The 25,941-nt window shown below is 47.0% G+C and overlaps 1 pseudogene; it reads left to right on the top strand.

Moving 5' to 3' along the window:
- Window positions 1-3,067: 3,067 nt before the first annotated feature.
- On the top strand, window positions 3,068-25,465 carry LOC135534587 (protein CBFA2T2-like; annotated as a pseudogene).
- The last annotated feature ends 476 nt before the right edge of the window (window positions 25,466-25,941 follow it).

Here is a 25,941-nt window from a genome sequence, read left to right as displayed (position 1 = left end):
TAGGGCCTAACGCTTATCAGGCGAGGGAGAGAGGGTATGTGAGTGTGTGTGCGAATGTGTGGGCACGTGTTTGTGCATGTGAGAGAGAGAGTGTGTCTGTTCTCCAGGCGTCTCTCTCACGGAGAGATCTGTTGTATGTCTCCTTCTGGGCTTCATCAGTGACACATTTCTGTCTAGTGTCTTCGCCATATCGCCATGCTGCTTCCGTGACGTCCTACGATATGTAAATAAGTCATGGGCGCGTTTCAGGATTTTCACGTGAAAACATCACTTTATGGTAATTTGTGGGTCAGTTAGATTTAATAGGGCCTTTACTTTGCATTTGCACAAGATCAGATCAGGGTATTGCATTTTTGTTCCTGTGGTGTGAACTTGTATTTATTTAACCTTTATTTAAGGCAAGTCCGTTAAGAACAAATTCTTATTTACAATGACGGCCTACCAAAAGGCCTCATGTGTGGACGCGGGCTGGGAAAAAAATAAAAATAAATTAAATTAAAATATAGGACAAAACACATCACGACAAGAGAGACAACACTACATAAAGAGAGACCCTAAGAAAACAACATTGCATGGCAGCAACACATGACAACACAGCATGGTAGCAACACAACATGACATCAACACATGACAACACAGCATGGTAGCAACACAACATGGCATCAACACATGACAACACAGCATAGTAGCAACACAACATGGCAGCAACACATGACAACACAGCATGGCAGCAACACATGACAACACAGCATGGTAGCAACACAACATGGCAGCAGCACAAAACATGGTACAAGCATTATAGAGACAACAATACATCATGCAAAGCAGCCACAACTGTCAGTAAGAGTGTCCATGATTGAGTCTTTCAATGTAGAGATTGAGATAACACTGTCCAGTTTGAGTGTTTGTTGCAGCTCGTTCCAATCGCTAGCTGCAGCGAACTGAAAAGATGAGCGACCCAGGGATGTGTGTGCTTTGGAGACCTTTAACAGAATGTGACTCTACGGAACGGATGTGTGAGTGAGGAGGATGAGGACTGCTGTAGATATCTCATATAAGGGGGAGTGAGGCCTAAGAGGGTTTTATAAATAAGCATCAACCAGTGGTGCTTGCGACAGGTAGAGATGACCAGTTTACAGAGGAGTATAGAGTGCAGGATGTGTCCTATAAAGAGCATTGGTGTCAAATCGGATGGCCGATAGGTAAAGAACCCTGCCGCTCGAGACCCTTACCTGCCAATCTATAAATTATGTCTCCGTAATCTAGCATGGGTAGGATGGTCATCTGAATCAGGTTAGTTTGGCAGCTGGGGTGAAAGAGGAGAGATTACGATAGAGGAAACCAAGTATAGATTTAACTTTACCGTCTAGCCATACTCCCAAGTACTTGTATGAGGTGACTACCTCAAGCTCTAAACCCTGAGAGGTAGTAATCACACCTGTGGGGAGAGGAGCATTCTTCTTACCAAACCACATGACCTTTGTTTTGGAGGTGTTCAGAACAAGGTTAAGGGTAGAGAAAGCTTGTTGGTCACTAAGAAAGCTTTGTTGTAGAGCGTTTAAGACAAAATCCGGGGAGGGACCAGCTGAGTATAAGACTGTATCATCTGCATATAAATATATAATAATAATATATCCCATTTAGCAGACGCTTGTCCAAAGCGACTACAAGTCGGCTGGGGCCATATAAATGGATGACGACGAGCTGTCTACTGACCTGAGAGAGCCTGATATTGTTGATGTAAATTGAGAAGAGCATTGTGCCGAGTATCGAGCCTTGGGGTTCTCCCTTGGTGAAAGGCAGTGGCTGAGACAGCAGATTTTCTGACATTATACACTGCACTCTTTGAGTGAGGTAGTTAGCAAACCAGGCCAAAGACCCCTCAGAGACACCAATACTCCTTAGCCAGCTCACAAGAATGAAATGGTCTATCGTATCAAAAGCTTTGGGCAAGTCAATAAAAATAGCAGCAAAACATTGCTTAGAATCAAGGGCAATGGTGGCATCATTGAGGACCTTTAAGGTTGCATTGACACATCCATAACCTGAGCGGAAACCAGATTGCATTCCAGAGAGAATATTATAGACATCAAGAAAGCCAGTCAGGTGATTATTTACAGTACCAGTTTTTCCAGCACCTTTGATAAACAGGGCAAGATAGAAATAGGCCTATAACATCTTGACCTCCCTTTAAATAAAGGACAAATCATGGCTGCCTTCCAAGCAATGGAAACCTCCCCAGAGAGAAGAGACAGGCTTGGCGACGATGGGGGCAGCAACCTTAAAGAAGAAAGGGTGGCCCAGATGTTTTTTTTGGGGACAAGTTTAAGGAGCTCCTTTAGCCCCTTTGACTCAGTGACCACCTGCAGGGAGAAACTTTGTAGCGGGGCAGGGGGAAAAGAGGGAGAAGCATCGGGGCTAGTTGCATTAGAAGGGGTGGGGGATAAGGAAATGTTGGACGGGCAAGGATGCATGGCTGAGTCAAATAGGAATCCTGACTTAATGAAGTGGTGATTAAAGAGCTCAACCATGTGCTTCTTGTCAGTAACAACCACATCATCAACTTTATGGGATATGGGCAGCTGTGAGGAGGGTTTATTCTCCAGGTTTTTAACAGTTTTCCAGAACTTCTTGGAGTTAGACCCACAGAGAACTGCTCCTTAAAGCAACTTTGGCCGTCCTTGACAGCTGTGCTAGCTGTAGTTGGATTGTGGAAGCTCTGATGAAACTGCATATGAAAACAAATGAGGAAAATACTGCTCCTAACTTCTACCTACTAGCTTCTCTCTGTTTTTCTTTCTCCTATTCCTCTGTTTCTCTATCTGTCTGTCTGTCTCTCTGTCGGCCTTTCTCTCTCCTGGTTCTGTCTTTCTCTGTCATTTTCCTCTGTTTATCTGTCTTTCTCTCTCTGCCTTTCTCTCTGCCTCTCTCTCTCTCTCTCCATCTGTCTGTCTCACTCTCTCTTTTGGCTGTGTGTTAATGCAACACCATGTTTCAAATTACACTCACCTCCATCTCTCCTCCCCCTCTCCTCCCATCTCTCCACCGCCTCTCTTCCCCTCTCCAGGCCAACCTGCCCCTGCTGCAGAGGGAGTTGCTCCACTGTGCGCGTGCGGCCAAGCAGACCCCAGCCCAGTACCTATCCCAACACGAGCACCTCCTACTCAGCACTACTCTGGCCCGCCCCCGACTCCTCGGAACTGCTACTGGAGCCCAGCGAGAGAGAGAGAAACCCGACAGTTAAGAGACACAGTCCTAACAGGTAGCTATGTTCAGTAGAGATACAGACAGTTAAGAGACAGTCCTAACGGGTAGCTATGTTCAGTAGAGATACAGACAGTTAAGAGACAGTCCTAACAGGTAGCTATGTTCAGTAGAGATACAGACAGTTAAGAGACAGTCCTAACAGGTAGCTATGTTCAGTAGAGATACAGACAGTTAAGAGACAGTCCTAACGGGTAGCTATGTTCAGTAGAGATACAGACAGTTAAGAGACAGTCTAACAGGTAGCTATGTTCAGTAGAGATACAGACAGTTAAGAGACAGTCCTAACGGGTAGCTATGTTCAGTAGAGATACAGACAGTTAAGAGACAGTCCTAACGGGTAGCTATGTTCAGTAGAGATACAGACAGTTAAGAGACAGTCCTAACAGGTAGCTATGTTCAGTAGAGATACAGACAGTTAAGAGACAGTCCTAACAGGTAGCTATGTTCAGTAGAGATACAGACAGTTAAGAGACAGTCCTAACAGGTAGCTATGTTCAGTAGAGATACAGACCGTTAAGAGACAGTCCTAACAGGTAGCTATGTTCAGTAGAGATACAGACAGGTAAGAGACAGTCCTAACAGGTAGCGATGTTCAGTAGAGATACAGACAGAGACAGTCCTAACAGGTAGCTATGTTCAGTAGAGATACAGACAGAGACAGTCCTAACAGGTAGCTGTGTTCAGTAGAGATACAGACAGAGACAGTCCTAACAGGTAGCTGTGTTCAGTAGAGATACAGACAGAGACAGTCCTAACAGGTAGCTACGTTCAGTAGAGATACAGACAGTTAAGAGACACAGTCCTAACAGGTAGCTATGTTCAGTAGAGATACAGACAGTTAAGAGACAGTCCTAACAGGTAGCTATGTTCAGTAGAGATACAGACAGTTAAGAGACACAGTCCTAACAGGTAGCTATGTTCAGTAGAGATACAGACAGTTAAGAGACAGTCCTAACAGGTAGCTATGTTCAGTAGAGATACAGACAGTTAAGAGACAGTCCTAACGGTAGCTATGTTCAGTAGAGATACAGACAGTTAAGAGACAGTCCTAACAGGTAGCTATGTTCAGTAGAGATACAGACAGTTAAGAGACAGTCCTAACGGGTAGCTATGTTCAGTAGAGATACAGACAGTTAAGAGACAGTCCTAACGGGTAGCTATGTTCAGTAGAGATACAGACAGTTAAGAGACAGTCCTAACAGGTAGCTATGTTCAGTAGAGATACAGACAGTTAAGAGACAGTCCTAACGGGTAGCTATGTTCAGTAGAGATACAGACAGTTAAGAGACAGTCCTAACAGGTAGCTATGTTCAGTAGAGATACAGACCGTTAAGAGACAGTCCTAACAGGTAGCTATGTTCAGTAGAGATACAGATAGGTAAGAGACAGTCCTAACAGGTAGCGATGTTCAGTAGAGATACAGACAGAGACAGTCCTAACAGGTAGCTATGTTCAGTAGAGATACAGACAGAGACAGTCCTAACAGGTAGCTGTGTTCAGTAGAGATACAGACAGAGACAGTCCTAACAGGTAGCTGTGTTCAGTAGAGATACAGACAGAGACAGTCCTAACAGGTAGCTACGTTCAGTAGAGATACAGACAGTTAAGAGACAGTCCTAACAGGTAGCTGTGTTCAGTAGAGATACAGACAGAGACAGTCCTAACAGGTAGCTGTGTTCAGTAGAGATACAGACAGTTAAGAGACAGTCCTAACAGGTAGCTATGTTCAGTAGAGATACAGACAGAGACAGTCCTAACAGGTAGCTATGTTCAGTAGAGATACAGACAGAGACAGTCCTAACAGGTAGCTGTGTTCAGTAGAGATACAGACAGTTAAGAGACAGTCCTAACAGGTAGCTATGTTCAGTAGAGATACAGACAGTTAAGAGACAGTCCTAACAGGTAGCTATGTTCAGTAGAGATACAGACAGTTAAGAGACAGTCCTAACAGGTAGCTATGTTCAGTAGAGATACAGACAGAGACAGTCCTAACAGGTAGCTATGTTCAGTAGAGATACAGACAGAGACAGTCCTAACAGGTAGCTATGTTCAGTAGAGATACAGACAGTTAAGAGACAGTCCTAACAGGTAGCTATGTTCAGTAGAGATACAGACAGAGACAGTCCTAACAGGTAGCTATGTTCAGTAGAGATACAGACAGAGACAGTCCTAACAGGTAGCTATGTTCAGTAGAGATACAGACAGTTAAGAGACAGTCCTAACAGGTAGCTATGTTCAGTAGAGATACAGACAGAGACAGTCCTAACAGGTAGCTATGTTCAGTAGAGATACAGACAGTTAAGAGACAGTCCTAACAGGTAGCTATGTTCAGTAGAGATACAGACAGAGACAGTCCTAACAGGTAGCTGTGTTCAGTAGAGATACAGACAGAGACAGTCCTAACAGGTAGCTATGTTCAGTAGAGATACAGACAGTTAAGAGACAGTCCTAACAGGTAGCTATGTTCAGTAGAGATACAGACAGAGACAGTCCTAACAGGTAGCTGTGTTCAGTAGAGATACAGACAGAGACAGTCCTAACAGGTAGCTGTGTTCAGTAGAGATACAGACAGTTAAGAGACAGTCCTAACAGGTAGCTATGTTCAGTAGAGATACAGACAGTTAAGAGACAGTCCTAACAGGTAGCTATGTTCAGTAGAGATACAGACAGTTAAGAGACAGTCCTAACAGGTAGCTATGTTCAGTAGAGATACAGACAGAGACAGTCCTAACAGGTAGCTATGTTCAGTAGAGATACAGACAGAGACAGTCCTAACAGGTAGCTATGTTCAGTAGAGATACAGACAGAGACAGTCCTAACAGGTAGCTATGTTCAGTAGAGATACAGACAGTTAAGAGACAGTCCTAACAGGTAGCTATGTTCAGTAGAGATACAGACAGAGACAGTCCTAACAGGTAGCTATGTTCAGTAGAGATACAGACAGTTAAGAGACAGTCCTAACAGGTAGCTATGTTCAGTAGAGATACAGACAGTTAAGAGACAGTCCTAACAGGTAGCTATGTTCAGTAGAGATACAGACAGAGACAGTCCTAACAGGTAGCTATGTTCAGTAGAGATACAGACAGTTAAGAGACAGTCCTAACAGGTAGCTATGTTCAGTAGAGATACAGACAGTTAAGAGACAGTCCTAACAGGTAGCTATGTTCAGTAGAGATACAGACAGAGACAGTCCTAACAGGTAGCCATGTTCAGTAGAGATACAGACAGTTAAGAGACAGTCCTAACAGGTAGCTATGTTCAGTAGAGATACAGACAGAGACAGTCCTAACAGGTAGCTATGTTCAGTAGAGATACAGACAGAGACAGTCCTAACAGGTAGCTGTGTTCAGTAGAGATACAGACAGAGACAGTCCTAACAGGTAGCTATGTTCAGTAGAGATACAGACAGTTAAGAGACAGTCCTAACAGGTAGCTATGTTCAGTAGAGATACAGACCGTTAAGAGACAGTCCTAACAGGTAGCTATGTTCAGTAGAGATACAGACAGTTAAGAGACAGTCCTAACAGGTAGCTGTGTTCAGTAGAGATACAGACAGTTAAGAGACAGTCCTAACAGGTAGCTATGTTCAGTAGAGATACAGACAGTTAAGAGACAGTCCTAACAGGTAGCTATGTTCAGTAGAGATACAGACAGTTAAGAGACAGTCCTAACAGGTAGCTATGTTCAGTAGAGATACAGACAGAGACAGTCCTAACAGGTAGCTATGTTCAGTAGAGATACAGACAGAGACAGTCCTAACAGGTAGCTATGTTCAGTAGAGATACAGACAGTTAAGAGACAGTCCTAACAGGTAGCTATGTTCAGTAGAGATACAGACAGAGACAGTCCTAACAGGTAGCTGTGTTCAGTAGAGATACAGACAGAGACAGTCCTAACAGGTAGCTATGTTCAGTAGAGATACAGACAGAGACAGTCCTAACAGGTAGCTGTGTTCAGTAGAGATACAGACAGTTAAGAGACAGTCCTAACAGGTAGCTATGTTCAGTAGAGATACAGACAGTTAAGAGACAGTCCTAACAGGTAGCTATGTTCAGTAGAGATACAGACAGTTAAGAGACAGTCCTAACAGGTAGCTGTGTTCAGTAGAGATACAGACAGAGACAGTCCTAACAGGTAGCTATGTTCAGTAGAGATACAGACAGTTAAGAGACAGTCCTAACAGGTAGCTATGTTCAGTAGAGATACAGACAGTTAAGAGACAGTCCTAACAGGTAGCTATGTTCAGTAGAGATACAGACAGTTAAGAGACAGTCCTAACAGGTAGCTGTGTTCAGTAGAGATACAGACAGAGACAGTCCTAACAGGTAGCTATGTTCAGTAGAGATACAGACAGTTAAGAGACAGTCCTAACAGGTAGCTATGTTCAGTAGAGATACAGACAGTTAAGAGACAGTCCTAACAGGTAGCTATGTTCAGTAGAGATACAGACAGTTAAGAGACAGTCCTAACAGGTAGCTGTGTTCAGTAGAGATACAGACAGTTAAGAGACAGTCCTAACAGGTAGCTGTGTTCAGTAGAGATACAGACAGAGACAGTCCTAACAGGTAGCTATGTTCAGTAGAGATACAGACAGTTAAGAGACAGTCCTAACAGGTAGCTATGTTCAGTAGAGATACAGACAGTTAAGAGACAGTCCTAACAGGTAGCTATGTTCAGTAGAGATACAGACAGTTAAGAGACAGTCCTAACAGGTAGCTATGTTCAGTAGAGATACAGACAGAGACAGTCCTAACAGGTAGCTATGTTCAGTAGAGATACAGACAGAGACAGTCCTAACAGGTAGCTATGTTCAGTAGAGATACAGACAGAGACAGTCCTAACAGGTAGCTATGTTCAGTAGAGATACAGACAGAGACAGTCCTAACAGGTAGCTATGTTCAGTAGAGATACAGACAGTTAAGAGACAGTCCTAACAGGTAGCTGTGTTCAGTAGAGATACAGACAGAGACAGTACTAACAGGTAGCTATGTTCAGTAGAGATACAGACAGAGACAGTCCTAACAGGTAGCTGTGTTCAGTCACCTATAGACCAGTGGTTTTTGAACCTCTCCTCAGGACCCCCAGACATGTACACATACACAACTGCCAAAATACGGCAATGCCCTCATCTACTCACTCCCAGTCTCACACCATCCATCACCCTGTCCTCTCCTCTCTTATCCATCACCCTGTCCTCTCCTCTCTTATCCATCACCCTGTCCTCTCATCTCTCATCCCCCACCCTGTCCTCTCCTCTCTTATCCATCACCCTGTCCTCTCATCTCTCATCCCCCACCCTGTCCTCTCCTCTCTTATCCATCACCCTGTCCTCTCCTCTCTCATCCCCCACCCTGTCCTCTCCTCTCTCATCCCCCACCCTGTCCTCTCCTCTCTCATCCCCCACCCTGTCCTCTCATCTCTCATCCCCCACCCTGTCCTCTCCTCTCTTATCCATCACCCTGTCCTCTCCTCTCTCATCCCCCACCCTGTCCTCTCCTCTCTCATCCCCCACCCTGTCCTCCTCTCTTATCCATCACCCTGTCCTCTCCTCTCTCATCCCCCACCCTGTCCTCTCCTCTCTCAATCCCCACCCTGTCCTCTCCTCTCTCATCCCCCACCCTGTCCTCTCCCTCTCATCCCCCACCCTGTCCTCTCCCTCTCTCATCCCCCACCCTGTCCTCTCCTCTCTTATCCATCACCCTGTCCTCTCATCTCTCATCCCCCACCCTGTCCTCTCCTCTCTTATCCATCACCCTGTCCTCTCATCTCTCATCCCCCACCCTGTCCTCTCATCTCTCATCCCCCACCCTGTCCTCTCCTCTCATCCCCCACCCTGTCCTCTCCTCTCTCATCCCCCACCCTGTCCTCTCCTCTCTCATCCCCCACCCTGTCCTCTCCTCTCTCATCCCCACCCTGTCCCTCCTCTCTTATCCATCACCCTGTCCTCTCATCTCTCATCCCCCACCCTGTCCTCTCCTCTCTTATCCATCACCCTGTCCTCTCATCTCTCATCCCCCACCCTGTCCTCTCATCTCTCATCCCCCACCCCTGTCCTCTCATCTCTCATCCCCCACCCTGTCCTCTCATCTCTCATCCCCCACCCTGTCCTCTCCTCTCTTATCCATCACCCTGTCCTCTCCTCTCTCATCCCCCACCCTGTCCTCTCCTCTCTCATCCCCCACCCTGTCCTCTCCTCTCTCATCCCCCACCCTGTCCTCTCCTCTCTCATCCCCCACCCTGTCCTCTCCTCTCTCATCCCCCACCCTGTCCTCTCCTCTCTCATCCCCCAACCTGTCCTCTCCTCTCTTATCCATCACCCTGTCCTCTCATCTCTCATCCCCCACCCTGTCCTCTCCTCTCTTATCCATCACCCTGTCCTCTCATCTCTCATCCCCCACCCTGTCCTCTCCTCTCTTATCCATCACCCTGTCCTCTCCTCTCTCATCCCCCACCCTGTCCTCTCCTCTCTCATCCCCCACCCTGTCCTCTCCTCTTATCCATCACCCTGTCCTCCTCTCTCATCCCCACCCTGTCCTCTCCTCTCTCAATCCCCACCCTGTCCTCTCCTCTCTTATCCATCACCCTGTCCTCTCATCTCTCATCCCCCACCCTGTCCTCTCCTCTCTTATCCATCACCCTGTCCTCTCATCTCTCATCCCCCACCCTGTCCTCTCATCTCTCATCCCCCACCCTGTCCTCTCCCTCTCATCCCCCACCCTGTCCTCTCCTCTCTCATCCCCCACCCTGTCCTCTCCTCTCTCATCCCCCACCCTGTCCCTCTCCTCTCTCATCCCCCACCCTGTCCTCTCCTCTCTCATCCCCCACCCTGTCCTCTCCCTCTCTCATCCCCCACCCTGTCCTCTCCTCTCTCATCCCCCACCCTGTCCTCTCCTCTCTCATCCCCCACCCTGTCCTCTCCTCTCTCATCCCCCACCCTGTCCTCTCCTCTCCTCTCTCATCCACCACCCTGTCCTCTCCTCTCTCACCCATCACCCTGTCCTCTCCTCTCTCATTCCTCACCCTGTCCTCTCCTCACTCATCCATCACCCTGTCCTCTCCTCTGTCATCCCTCACCCTGTCCTCTCCTCTCTCATCCCCCACCCTGTCCTCTCCTCTCTCATCCCTCACTCTGTCCTCTCCTTTCTCATCCATCACCCTGTCCTCTCCTCTCTCATCCCTCACCCTGTCCTGTCCTCTCCTCTCTCATCCCCCACCCTGTCCTCTCCTCTCTCATCCCTCACTCTGTCCTCTCCTCTCATCCATCACCCTGTCCTCTCCTCTCATCATCCCTCACCCTGTCCTGTCCTCTCCTCTCTCATCCCCCACCCTGTCCTCTCCTCTCTCATCCCTCGCCCTGTCCTCTCCTCTCTCATCCCTCACCCTGTCCTCTCCTCTCTCATCCCTCACCCTGTCCTCTCCTCTCTCATCCCCCACCCTGTCCTCTCCTCTCTCAACCCCTCACCCTGTCCTCTCCTCTCTCATCCCTCACCCTGTCCTCTCCTCTCTCATACCTCACCCTGTCCTCTCCTCTCTCATCCCTCACCCTGTCCTCTCCTCTCTCATCCCTCACCCTGTCCTCTCCTCTCTCATCCCCCACCCTGTCCTCTCCTCTCTCATTCCTCACCCTGTCCTCTCCTCTCTCATCCCTCACCCTGTCCTCTCCTCTCTCATTCCTCACCCTGTCCTCTCCTCTCTCATCCCTCACCCTGTCCTCTCCTCTCTCATCCCTCTCTCTTGCAGGGGAAAAGAGAACGGCTTCCACGAGCCCCCCCGCCCCCCTGGAGCCCCCAGCTAAGCGCATCTGCACCATCAGCCCGGCGCCCCGCCATAGCCCGGCCAACCCCTGCCCCTCAGCGCCCAGCTGCACCCCACGCCGCCCCTCTGCAGCACTACGCCCTTGAGGACATCAGCGCCCCCCATCTGCTGCACCGGGACAGCAGCCACCGGATACTGGAGCTCCGCGAGCTCAAGGACAGGCCTAGACTACCTGGTAAATAGTTCATACAGACACAAATACATATGGTACATCGTTTTATATTACATTTTGTTACTTACATTTTATTTTAACAGGGAAATCATATTGAGACCAAGGCCTCTTTTACAAGTGAGCCCTGCACACAATCATACAAATTCACAACATTTACAATTTCAACGCAATAAAAACATACAATATTAACAAGCAGTTAAAGTTACAGGATACTGGAGCTGTGGGAGCCAGCGACCTAGTAGCGACCTAGTGGTATACAGGAACACATACACATAGACACGCACACACGCACACACACACACACGCACGCACGCACGCACGCACACACACACACACACACACACACACACAAACTAAATTAATACAACCCAGATGCTTATTCAAACTCACAAGGGTTTAGCCCTACATGAACAGATATAGCTGGGCTCCTTCATTCTCTGACATTCAACCCTCTGATGTTTTCCATAACACTTAACCAACCAACACTGAGGTTCCCTCATAAAACAGAACTCTCTCACCACCCACACTGAGGTTCCCTCATAAAACAGAACTCTCTCACCACCCACACTGAGGTTCCCTCATAAAACAGAACTCTCTCACCACCCACACTGAGGTTCCCTCATAAAACAGAACTCTCTCACCACCCACACTGAGGTTCCCTCATAAAACAGAACTCTCTCACCACCCAACACTGAGGTTCCCTCATAAAACAGAACTCTCTCACCACCCACACTGAGGTTCCCTCATAAAACAGAACTCTCTCACCAACCACACTGAGGTTCCCTCATAAAACAGAACTCTCTCACCAACCAACACTGAGGTTCCCTCATAAAACAGAACTCTCTCACCACCCAACACTGAGGTTCCCTCATAAAACAGAACTCTCTCACCACCCACACTGAGGTTCCCTCATAAAACAGAACTCTCTCACCACCCACACTGAGGTTCCCTCATAAAACAGAACTCTCTCACCAACCACACTGAGGTTCCCTCATAAAACAGAACTCTCTCACCACCCACACTGAGGTTCCCTCATAAAACAGAACTCTCTCACCACCCACACTGAGGTTCCCTCACAAAACAGAACTCTCTCACCACCCACACTGAGGTTCCCTCATAAAACAGAACTCTCTCACCAACCACACTGAGGTTCCCTCATAAAACAGAACTCTCTCACCACCCACACTGAGGTTCCCTCATAAAACAGAACTCTCTCACCACCCACACTGAGGTTCCCTCATAAAACAGAACTCTCTCACCACCCACACTGAGGTTCCCTCATAAAACAGAACTCTCTCACCACCCACACTGAGGTTCCCTCATAAAACAGAACTCTCTCACCACCCAACACTGAGGTTCCCTCATAAAACAGAACTCTCTCACCACCCACACTGAGGTTCCCTCATAAAACAGAACTCTCTCACCACCCAACACTGAGGTTCCCTCATAAAACAGAACTCTCTCGCTCACACACAAACAGCCTATAGTACGGTCAATATGAACGCTGCTAATGGGTGGTCTCTGTGTGTGTGCACGTGTGTGTGTGTGTGTGTGGACATGCACAGCTAAGTGCATAGAAGCTCTCAGAAGATCATAAATCTATGGGCCCACATGTGTTTAGACAGTGTGCCCAACTACCCAGGAAGTAGAGTACCTTTGAGTCTCTATGGAGAGAGAGAGGATTGTATCTAGTTCATTGTAGATCTGCGTGCCATCTGGTCCTTGTCAATGGCCAGATGGGACGCAGATATACACACAAGGTAGACGCACACATGCACGCACATGCACACACACATAAACACAGAGGCAAACATGCATGCTCACACACACACACACACACACACACACACACACACACACACACACACACACACACACACACACACACACACACACACACACACACTATTCACCCCGCACTACATACAGTGCCCTAAGGAAACAACAGTAGTGTTGAAGCTGAAGCAAGGAAGGCAGTCAAAAAACCATCCTAAGGAATAAGGTTTTGAAGTGTCTGTCCTATATCGATATATAAGAAAGCTCAGGAAATGTTTTCGTTTTTTTTTGGACACAAAACTACCTCCATACTCCATTTGTTTGAATGGGTTACCTTCAGATGAAGGTTTAATATCTATATATATACCTCCATACTTCCATTTTGTTTGTTGGGGTTACCTTCTGATTAAATAAACGGAAACACCATCGTGTTCACGAGAGTCTCCCCTTTTCATAGAATGGTCATAATAGTTTTTAGACCAAACCATTCGGACGCTACTAACGCTTTTTTTTAAATACCAATTTTCAGGATGTTTCATGGTCTGACATGGTCCGATGCAGAAGGGCGACATCAGAGGATGTGGCGGATTGAGACGCAGCCCATGCAATATCTCTAGCTTAAATTGAGAGATTTTGATGGGGATTTTTTAGTTATGTTACTTAGACTGATGCACATGTGACTCAATAGACTCTGAAGGATAAACGTAGAAGATGGGTGTTGTTTAAAGCAGAGAATTGGTATTATTTAAAGCAGAGAAGAGGTATTGTTTAAAGCAGAGAAGAGGTATTGTTTAATGCAGAGAATGGGTATTATTTAAAGCAGAGAAGAGGTATTGTTTAATGCAGAGAATGGGTATTATTTAAAGCAGAGAAGAGGTATTGTTTAAAGCAGAGAATGGGTATTATTTAAAGCAGAGAAGAGGTATTGTTTAAAGTAGAGAAGAGCTATTGTTTAAAGCAGAGTAGAGGTATTGTTAAAGCAGAGAAGAGGTATTGTTTAAATCAGAGAAGAGGTATTGTTTAAAGCAGAGAAGAGTTATTGTTTAAAGCAGAGAAGAGGTATTGTTTAAAGCAGAGAATGGGTATTATTTAAAGCAGAGAAGAGGTATTGTTTAAAGCAGAGAAGAGGTATTGTTTAAAGCAGATAATGGGTATTATTTAAAGCAGAGAAGGGGTATTATTTTAAGCAGAGAAGGGGTGTTGTTTAAAGCAGAGAAGAGGTATTGTTTAAAGCAGAGTAGAGGTATTGTTAAAGCAGAGAAGAGGGTATTGTTTAAATCAGAGAAGAGGTATTATTTAAAGCAGAGAAGAGGTATTGTTTAAAGCAGAGAAGAGGTATTGTTTAAAGCAGAGAAGGGGTATTATTTAAAGCAGAGAAGGGGTATTATTTAAAGCAGAGAAGGGGTATTATTTTAAGCAGAGAAGGGGTGTTGTTTAAAGCAGAGCCTGACTGATATGGGATTTTTGGATCCGATACGATTCCAATTGTAGAGTAGAAATATTAACAAATAACTGATATATCTGGCAATATTTTTTCATTATAGCTGGAATGAAATCCATTTTCCTGTATGGATTGGGCTTAAAACAGCCCTGCTAAAATACTCAGAAAGATGATTTCTTAAATTTCAGGAAATAACATTTTAGGAGCACCAGAAAGACAATCTGTCTTACTCTAGTGAAAGGAGGATAAACTGCTCTGATTCTAGCAAAACAATTGCCTAGGCTCTGAAGACTGAGCAACAAACAATGGAAAACAACAATATAAGACACATTTTCAATGTATTGGTACTTAGCTATCGTTTCCTTGATTATTTTTTATATTACCTTTATTTAACCAGGCAAGTCAGCTAAGACCAAATTCTTATTTTCAATGACGGCCTGGGAACAGTGGGTTAACTGCCTGTTCGGGGGCAGAATGACAGATTTGTACCTTGTCAGCTCGGGGGTTTGAACTTGCAACCTTCCGGTTACCAGTCCAATGCTCTAACCACTAGGCTACCCTGCCGCCCCAGTTCTAGTTCACTAGAACTCACCATGGAAATGGGGGTGGCGAAACTTGAATTTGGACCGTGACAAGTGACAACCCATACATCAAAACGTATCTATGAAGCGCTACTTTGTAACCTGCTATGTTTTGTGTGTGTGTGTGTGTCTGAAAACATTTGAATTACAGAGTTTGAGGGAGAAAACCCTTCGCAAAGAGCAAATATAACACACCAGATTTGGCGGGCTTCACTAAAGCCAAAGGACTGTAGCATTAACGTTACCGCAGAGTTGGACGCTCTTATAGCACGTCAGGTACTTTACATTTGAGCATAGCATCCATTATTTGTCACGACATCCAACTCCCTACCATGACACTTTACCTAACAGTATATAGCCAGCATGGGCGCAATTTAGGTTTTTGCAGATTATGAGTCAACCCACACATCACTACTGCACCAAACATCTTAGTTAGATGTCAAATTGCGCGACTAAGATCTCCTCAACAAAATACTTCCAAATTAACGACAGATTTATAGAGTTCCATTAGAATCATTCGGACTATTTTGAGGAACTGTATACTGCTACGGTGTCTCAAGACGGACAACTTGCTGCTGTTTTCTTGTTTTTCCAAGCAAAGGTCTTTTAAGGGCGTGTGCGAGCACACTGGTTCCGTTAGCCGAACTCGGCTCGGCCGCAGCCGAACCGAAGCATGTGGAAGGCTTGAGTGTGTGTGTGTATGTGTGTGTGTGTGTGTCTGTCTTTTTAGGTTGTCTAATGTGTGTTTTTGTCTCTGAGTGTTTGCGTGTGTGCCCCCACCCTCAGCTCCTCCTAACCAGAGCGGGTGTCAGCTCCACTTAGCCAGGGGGAATCTGTGTGACGAAGTGGGCCTGCTCCACTCAGCCTGAGCGGCTCCCCGCTGGAATGCTGCTAGCTCCAGACCAGGGGGAGGGAAGGCCCACTCCTCCCCGACAGTTACCCAGCCAGGGAGCCCAATGGGGGCATGGATGAGGAGGAGAGGGGTGGTGGTGGTTTTACACTGACAGCTGACCACCAGATGTGGGACCGTCTCCTGTGGCTGGGCCGGAGTCTGGTTCTCATCAAAAGGCCTTTCTCTTTCTGTCTTTTAATATCTCCTTTTGTCTTTTAATCTCTCTTTCTCTACCTTTCATCCCCTCTCTTTCTCTCTCTCTCTTACCTCCTTTTACTCTTTCCTTGTTTTTACGACCCCCCCACTTGTCTTCAGTAGGATACATCTATTTTTCTCTCGCTTTGTCTTTTCTAACTGTCTTCATTTTCTCCCTTCTCTCCTTTGAGTTGGCTACTCTTTTTCTTTCTCTTGTGTTTAAGGGAGCAAGATGGTAAAGCCCATCTTGACACGAAGCTATAATCATGACATGGAATACCGTTGTGAAATCTGACCATCCACTGCTTCATTGTGGCATAACTATTAAGATTATGGTTCATGTTCATGCTAATAGACTTTCAAATCCATTGTATTGGTCACATACACATATTTAGCAGAGGTTATCGTGGGTGTAGCGAAATGCTTGTGTTCCTAACTCCAACAGTGCAGTAATATCTAACAATTCACAACAATGCACACAAATAAAAAGTAATAAGATGATATTAAGAAATATTGAAATATTAGAACGAGCAATGTCGGAGTCCGGAGTATAAATATAAACAGTGCCTTCGGAAAGTATTCAGGCCCCTTGACTTTTTCCACATTTTGTTAAGTTACAGCCTTAATCTAAAATGGATTAAATAAAATAAAATTCTTACCAATCTACACACAATACCCCGTAATGACAAAGCAACATTTTTGCAAATGTATAAAAAATAAAAACAGAAATACCTTATTTACATAAGTATTCAGACCATTTGCTATGAGACTTGAAATTGAGCTCATGTACATCCTACTTCCATTGATCATCCTTGATGTTTCTACAACTTGATTGGAGTCCAACTGTAGTCAATGTAATTGATTGGACATGATTTGGAAAGGCACACACCTGTTTAAAAAAGGTCCCACAGTTGACAGCGCATGTCAGAGCAAAAAACAAGGCATGAGGTCGAAGGAATTGTCCGTAGAGCTCAGAGACAGGATTGTGTCGAGGCACAGGTCTGGGGAAGGGTAAGAAAATATTTCTGCAGCATTGAAGGTCCCCAAGAACACAGTGGCCTCCATCATTCTTAAATGGAAGAAGTTTGGAACCACCAAGACTCTTCCTAAAGCTGGTCTCCCGGTCAAACTGAGCAATCGTGGGAGAAGGGCCTTGATCAGGGAGGTGACCAAGAACCCGATGGTCACTCTGACAGAGCTCTAGAGTTCCTCTGTGGAGATGGGAGAAACTTCCAGAAGGACAACCATCTCTGCAGCACTCCACCAATCAGGCCTTTATGTTAGAGTGGCCAGATGGACGCCACTCATCCGTAAAAGGAACATGACAGTTCGCTTGGAGTTTGCCAAAAGGCAAGACACTCAGACCACGAGAAACAAGATTCTCTGGTCTGATGAAACCAAGATTAAACTCTTTGGCCTGAATGCTAAGCGTCACGTCTGGAGGAATCCTGGTACCATCCCTATGGTGAAGCATGGTGGTGGCAGCATCATGCTGTGGGGATGTTTTTCAGTGGCAGGGACTGGGAGACTAGTCAGGGTCGAGGCAAAGATGAACGGACCCTTCCAACAGGACAACAACCTTAAGCACACCGCAAAGACAACGCAGGAGTGGCTTCGGGACAAGTCTCTGAATATCCTTGAGTGGCCCAGCCAGAGTCCAGACTTGAACCCGGTCAAACATCTCTGGAGAGACCTAAAAATAGCAGTGCAGCAACATTCCCCATCCAGTGCAGCAACGTTCTCCTTGTTCCCCACCCTGACAGAGCAGATCTGCAGAGAAGAATGGGAGAAACTCCCCAAATACAGGTGTGCCAAGCTTATAGCGTCATGTCCAAGAAGACTCGAGGCTGTAATCGCTGCAAAAGGTGCTTCAACTAAGTACTGAGTAAAGGGTCTGAATACTTATGTAAATGTTATATTTCAGTTTATTTTCTGTGATAAATTAGCAAAAAATATCAACTGTTTTTGCTTTGTCATTATGGGGTATTGTATGTAGATTGATGAAGGTGGAAAAACTATTTAATACACTATAGAATAAGGCTTTAACCTAACAAAGTGGAAAAAGTCAAGGGGGTGTGAATACCCAGTGCCTTTGGAAAGTATTCACACCCCCTTGACTTTTTCCACTTTGTGGAAATATAACATGTGTGAATGGGATCTATATACCCCCCTCTTCTCTCTGCCTCACTTCCCGTGATAGTAATTTGTTATGATGGATTCTGTAACATTACGTTCCTCTTTAATTTGTCTGGTCTTTCTAATCAGGCACTAACGGGGGCTACCGCGAGGAGCCCGTGGACCACAGGCTGACAGACAGAGAGTGGGCCGATGAGTGGAGGCATCTGGATCATGTAAGTACTGCTGCTGACAGCAGCCGTCGCTGCCACTACTAGTGCTGTAGAAACTCTTACTGTCTGGCGGAGCCATCGAAGCTTTGTCACACTTGGTGTCCCGTTCACAGTGGCAGACTTTTGTTTTTTGTGAGCCATGCATTGAATTGTGTGGCCCAAAGTAGGATTCCTACCCAATGAAATGTTTTATTTTTATTTTACCTTTATTTAACCAGGCAAGTCAGTTAAGAACAAATTCTTATTTTCAATGACGGCCTAAGAACAGTGGGTTAACTGCCTGTTCAGGGGCAGAACGACAGATTTGTACCTTGTCAGCTGAGGGGTTTGAACTTGCAACCTTCCAGTTACTAGTCCAACACTCTAACCAGTAGGCTACCCTGCTGCCCGAAATGAAGCCACTGAGTGTACAAAACATTATGAAAACCTGCTCTTTCTATGACATAGACTGACCATGTGAATCCAGGTGAAACTACGATCCCTTATTGATGTCACTTGTTAAAATCCCCTTCAATCAGTGTAGATGTAGGGGAGGATACAGGTTGAAGACACGTTTTTTAACCTTGAGACAATTGAGACATGGATTATGTATGTGTGCCATTCAGAGGGTGAATGGGGAAGACAAAAGATTGAACTGAACGGGGTATGGTAGTAGGTGCCAGGTACACTGGTTTGAGTAAAGAACTACAATGCTACTGTGTTTTTCACGCTCAACAGGTCAAATCAAAATGTATTGGTCACATACACATGTTTAGCAGATGTTATTGCGGGTGCAGTGAAATGCTTCTAAACATTTTCTGGGCAAATAGTGTAAGAAGTAATACATTTTTTAAAATACTGCAACGTTTCCTAAGAGCTAGAAGCACGGCAGCCTTCTCTGTCAGCACCAAGAATGGTCCACCACCCAAAGGACATCCAGCCACAACTGTGAGAAGCATTAGAGTCAACATGGGCCAGTATCCCTGTGGAACACTTTTGACACTTTGTAGCATTCATGCCCCGACGAATTGAGTCTGTTCTGAGGGCAAAAGTGGGGTGCAACTCAATATCAGGAAGGTGTTTTTAATGTTTTGTTTTGTATAAAGCAAATGTTTATATATATATATATCTCTCATTCTCAGCAATATGTGTTGAGACTCATCATGTACTCAGACTAAGACAATTGTAATCTAAATCATTACTGGCCATGCATGAATCTGCAGAAATGGGCTATCAATATTAATATTTAATATTTATATTTATATTAATATTTAGTTGCACAGTTTCTGAGCAGTTTTAAAACGAAAAACAATTAAGAAATGTCTCTTCTTCTCTTCTTCCCTCTCTCTCTCCTCTCCCTCTTGTCTCCCTCTCGTCTCTTTCTCCCTCTCGTCTCTTTCTCCCTCTCGTCTCTCCCTCTCGTCTCTCTCCCTCTTGTCCCTCTCCCTCTCGTCTCTCTCTCCCTCTCCCTTCGTCTTTCTCCCTTTCTCCTCTCGTCTCTCTCCCTCTCGTCCCTCTCCCTCTTGTCTCTTTCTCCCTCTCGTCTCTTTCTCCCTCTCGTCTCCCTCTCGTCTCTTTCTCCCTCTCGTCTCTCCCTCTCGTCTCTCTCTCTCTCGTCCCTCTCCCTCTTGTCTCTTTCTCCCTCTCGTCTCTTTCTCCCTCTCTCCCTCTCGTCTCTTTCTCCCTCTCGTCTCTCCCTCTCGTCCCTCTCCCTCGTCCCTCCCTCTTGTCTCTTTCTCCCTCTCGTCTCTTTCTCCTCTCGTCTCTCTCCCTCTCGTCTCTCCCTCTCGTCTCTCTCCCTCTCGTCCCTCTCCCTCTCCCTCTCGTCTCTCCCTCTCGTCCCTCTCCCTCTCGTCCCTCTCGTCTCTCTCTCCCTCTCCCTCTCGTCTCCTAGGTGTTGAACTGCATTGTGGAGATGGTGGAGAAGACGCGTCGGTCGGTGGCTGTGCTGCGGCGCTGTCAGGAGTCGGACCGCGAGGAGCTCAACTACTGGCGGCGGCGCTCCAGCGAGCAGGAAGACCCCCGCAAGGGAGGGGCCACCACCGTGCCCACCCCCTTCTCCAAGACCCACAGCCCCCGCACAGCAGCGGTTCCCGCCCCCTTCTCCAAGACCCACAGCCCCCACACAACCGAGGGACTCAGCAGTGGTGGGTGGTATTTTACATTTACATTATAACTCTTATCATATCAAACTAAGTTCATTTCTCACCTTAGGATTTGTCCTTTTATATAAATTTGTTGATCAGGTGTGTATCTTGTCATATGTGAGTCCTGACGAATCAATCAAGGGATAAGTGATAGCAATTAGTAGTCCCCTTGATGGTGAGCTGCTGAACTAAAGCAACTACTGAGCCCTCACATAGTCACCACATAGGCTGCCATCTTGTGTTCATCTGCAGAACTACACCCATCAACACTACTACTTTAGATATTTAGATCTTATACATACAGGACGCTTCCCAAATGGTGTCCTATTCCCTTTGAAATGCAATGCAGTTGACAGGGTTCCATAGGGCTCTGGTCAACAGTAGTGCACTATGTAGGGAATAGGGTGCCATTTGGGATGCAAGCGCAGCCTTGCTGGCAGTGTTTATCTCTCAGTGCTCGTCTCTCCGGGGCTCATGCTGCCCCGTGGCCCCCAGACAGGTGCCAGTGCTGCTCTGTCCAGATCGGCCGCAGAAGGCCGTCCTGTAAGACCCAAATCTGGCTGCCCACAGCCCAGCCGGAGCGCCATCTGTGTGCTCAGCAGTGTGCCTGGCCACAGTGTACACAGCCCAAACGCAGCCTGGGCACCACAAAACTTGGGCATGGGCACCAGGTATTGAGCAGTATGGAGAGAGAGACAGAGAAGAGAGGGAGAGAAAACAGAGGGATGAAGAGAGAGAGAACAGACAGTATATAGCTACAGCTTGGTTGTTGGCCCCTCTGTGGTAGCCATTGTACTCACTATTCAAGCTGCCCGGCTATTCAGTTCAGTTGGACAACTGGAAAAGTTTTAATTTGGTGGGGCTAGCTATTGAGGGAGATTGTAAATTTTAAGTAAATAGAGGATGATGCTAATCTAATTCTCTCCCATCTCTCTCTCCTCTCGCTCCCCTCTTTCCCCTCTCTCTCTCCCCTCTCTTGCTCCCCTCTCTCGCTCCCCTCTCTCTCTCCCCTCTCTCTCTCCAACTCTCTTGCTCCCCTCTTTCCTCTCTCTCTCTCCCCTCTCTCTCTCCCCTCTCTCGCTCCCCTCTCTCGCTCCCCTCTCTCTCTCCCCTTTCTCTCTCCAACTCTCTCGCTCCCCTCTTTCCTCTCTCTCTCTCCCTCTCTCTCCCCCTCTTACTCCCCTCTCTCTCCCCTCTCTCTCTCCCTCCCCTCTCGCTCCCCTCTCTCTCCCTCTCGCTCTCTCCCCCCCTCTCGCTCCCCTCTCTCGCTCCCCTCTCTCTCTCCCCTCTCTCTCCAACTCTCTCGCTCCCCCTTTTCCCTCTCTCTCTCCCCTCTTACTCTCCCCCTCTCTCTCCCCTCTCTCTCCCCTCTCTCTCCAACTCTCTCGCTCCCCTCTTTCCCCTCTCTCTCTCCCCTCTCTTCTTTCCATGCCACAGAATCCCAGAGAGACTTTGCGCCGCGACCAGGCTCAGGCTACGTGCCTGATGAGATCTGGAGAAAAGCTGGTAAGGCCTTGTACAACAGTGGTGTGTGTTTACTTGCTTGTCTGTGTGTCTCTGTGTGTGTGTGTGTGTGTGTGTGTGTGTGTGTGTGTGTGTGTGTGTGTGTGTGTGTGTGTGTGTGTGTGTGTGTGTGTGTGTGTGTGTGTGTGTGTGTGTGTGTGTGTGTGTGTGTGTCTGCGCCAGTGCGTGTGTCTGCACATGTGTCTGCGTGTGTGAGGCTGTGTGAGTGTGTTCTTCTCTCTCCCTCCTCTCTCTCATTCTCTCTATCACACTAATTAAAAAACATTATTTAACAACATTTTATGTAAAGATCTCTTACAAAGTCTCTACTATATCCTGAACATACCACAACAATATAACCCGCCCCCCTTCTTTCCCACACAGAGGAGGCGGTGAACGAGGTGAAGCGTCAGGCCATGGACGAGGTCCAGAAAGCAGTGGCCGAGGCAGAGCACAAGGCCTTTGAGATGATCACGTCCGAGCGGGCCAAGATGGAGAAGACACTGTCCGAGGCCAAGAGGAAGGCCACGGAGGACGCCATCCAGGTCATCAATGAGCAGGAGGACTCAAGCGAGGTATGGAGGATATGTTAGTAGATAAGTACATCGCTGTATACACACATACTGTGAAGTGAGAGTCATAGTGAGAGTCATATGAATAATAGTCAACGCTGCAGGACATGTAGACACTACTGTGGTATTTACCTACCACTCCCCCAGTGAACTTAACTCTGTCCCTGTCCCCCACACATGCACATCTCCTATTAGTGAACTTAACTCTGTCCCTGTCCCCCACACACACACATCTCTCCTCCTATTAGTGAACTTAACTCTGTCCCTGTCCCCCACACACACCTCTCCTCCTATTAGTGAACTTAACTCTGTCCCTGTCCCCCACACACACCTCTCCTCCTATTAGTGAACTTAACTCTGTCCCTGTCCCCCACACACACACCTCTCCTCCTATTAGTGAACTTAACTCTGTCCCTGTCCCCCACACACACACACATCTCCTCCTATTAGTGAACTTAACTCTGTCCCTGCCCCCACACACGCCTCTTCTCCCATTAGTGAACGTAACTCTGTCCCTGTCCCCCACACACACACATCTCCTCCTATTAGTGAACTTAACTCTGTCCCTGTCCCCCACACTCACCTCTCCTCCTATTAGTGAACTTAACTCTGTCCCTGTCCCCCACACACACACCTCTCCTCCTATTAGTGAACTTAACTCTGTCCCTGTCCCCCCCACACACACATCTCCTCCTATTAGTGAACTTAACTCTATCCCTGTCCCCCACACACACATCTCCTCCTATTAGTGAACTTAACTCTGTCCCTGTCCCCCACACACACACCTCTCGTTCTATTAGTGAACTTAACTCTGTCCCTGTCCCCCACACACACCTCTCCTTCTATTAGTGAACTTAACTCTGTCCCTGTCCCCCACACACACACACCTCTCCTCCTATTAGTGAACTTAACTCTGTCCCTGTCCCCCACACACACACCTCTCCTTCTATTAGTGAACTTAACTCTGTCCCTGTCCGCCCCACACACACCTCTCCTCCTATTAGTGAACTTAACTCTGTCCCTGTCCCCCCACACACACCTCTCCTCCTATTAGTGAACTTAACTCTGTCCCTGTCCCCCCCACACACACCTCTCCTCCTATTAGTGAACTTAACTCTGTCCCTGTCCCCCACACACACACACACACATCTCCTCCTATTATTGAACTTAACTCTGTCCCTGTCCCCCACACACACATCTCTCCTCCTATTAGTGAACTTAACTCTGTCCCTGTCCCCCACACACACACACATCTCCTCCTATTAGTGAACTTAACTCTGTCCCTGTCCCCCCACACACACACATCTCCTCCTATTAGTGAACTTAACTCTGTCCCTGTCCCCCACACACACACACATCTCCTCCTATTAGTGAACTTAACTCTGTCCCTGTCCCCCACACACACACCTCTCCTCCTATTAGTGAACTTAACTCTGTCCCTGCCCCACACACACACACACACACACACACACCTCTCCTCCTATTAGTGAACTTAACTCTGTCCCTGTCCCCCACACACACACCTCTCCTCCTATTAGTGAACTTAACTCTGTCCCTGCCCACACACACACACACACACACACACCTCTCCTCCTATTAGTGAACTTAACTCTGTCTCTGCCCCACACACACACACACACCTCTCCTCCTATTAGTGAACTTAACTCTGTCCCTGCCCCCCCCCCCCCCACACACACACACACACCTCTCCTCTTATTAGTGAACTCTCCATCTCCCTCTCTCTCTCCCCCTCAGTGTTGCTGGAACTGTGGTCGCAAGGCCAGCGAGACGTGCAGCGGCTGCAATGCGGCGCGCTACTGCGGCTCCTTCTGCCAGCACAAGGACTGGGAGCGCCACCACCTCATCTGCAGCCCCGGCCTGCAGACACAGCCCAAGCCCGTGTCCGCCATCACAGCTGCCCGGGCCGCTGTTACCGCAGGAGCCAAGGCCCCCGAGAGCGTCCCAACCACTGCCAGTCCCGGGGGGGAGAAGGGGTCGGTCGCCTCTCCTTCCTCCACCCCATCCACTCCCACATTAATACTAGAGACCAACGGGCAGTAAAAGCCAGGACTAGGACCAGTGATACTGGCTCTCAAGATGGCCTCCCTTCCCATTTTCCTTCCATTCTGTTGTTCCTGACTGTTAAAATGGACACCAGGACCTTATTCCCCAAAATGGCTTCCTTTCTTTGTTTCCCTTTCCTCTTGAACTGCTGACGGTGCAAGGTGCTGGTTTCGATTGTTCCATCATTTGGCTGTCACCCGTCGGGTATCTTTAGGTTAGCGTTTGTCTCTTCAGGTTCTAAAGGTATCTAGGTTAGCGTTTGTCTCTTCAGGTTCTAAAGATATCTAGGTTAGCAGTTGGCTATTTAGGTTCTATAGGTATCTTTAAGTTAGCGGTTGCGAGGGAGAGGAGACAAGGGAAGAAAGCTGTTTTTAAGACATGACCCTCAGCTCTGGACACCAACCTTAATTTAGCCAAGGAAGTGACATCATGGACAGGAAGTGATGTCACAGGCATTGAGTGAGCGGAGGAGGAAATGAGGTCACTGATGTCACCAGTCATGTTACACAGAAAGAGGACAGATTGCTTTGGTAATGGTGGGCAGAAGACAGACTCAACTGCTTTGGGACTTGGAGGATCCATCTTCAACAGTTGGACAAACAGACAATCTCCCTGACAGATGGACACTTGTTTCGCTTCATCCAAAATCTCAATCCCCAGTGGAGTTGAGACAACTGAGGACGGACTTCAATCCCCAGATTTTTAAGGGGACAGTGGGGGGGGGGGTATGAGTTTTGGAATGGTCTTTTATACCCACGAGGGAAGAGTGATGATCGAAGTACTCACTGCATATTTCCTAGTTTACCATTGTGTATATAAAGCTAAGAGAAAAGAGGGTTATGGGTCAGTTTTGACAGTGTAATAAACAGTACCAGATCTACAGAAAAGAGGGTTATGGGTCGGTGTTGACAGTGTAATAAACAGTACCAGATCTACAGAAAAGAGGGTTATGGGTCGGTGTTGACAGTGTAATAAACAGTACCAGATCTACAGAAAAGAGGGTTATGGGTTGTTGTTGACAGTGTAATAAACAGTACCAGATCTACAGAAAAGAGGGTTATGGGTCGGTGTTGACAGTGTAATAAACAGTACCAGATCTACAGAAAAGAGGGTTATGGGTCGGTGTTGACAGTGTAATAAACAGTACCAGATCTACAGAAAAGAGGGTTATGGGTTGTTGTTGACAGTG

Source organism: Oncorhynchus masou, unplaced genomic scaffold (genome assembly GCF_036934945.1).
Source record: "Oncorhynchus masou masou isolate Uvic2021 unplaced genomic scaffold, UVic_Omas_1.1 unplaced_scaffold_3616, whole genome shotgun sequence".
In the NCBI taxonomy this organism is placed as follows: Eukaryota; Metazoa; Chordata; class Actinopteri; order Salmoniformes; family Salmonidae; genus Oncorhynchus; species Oncorhynchus masou.
The sequence above is the reverse complement of the archived record's forward strand: the minus strand, read 5'-3'. Positions and strand labels throughout refer to the sequence as shown.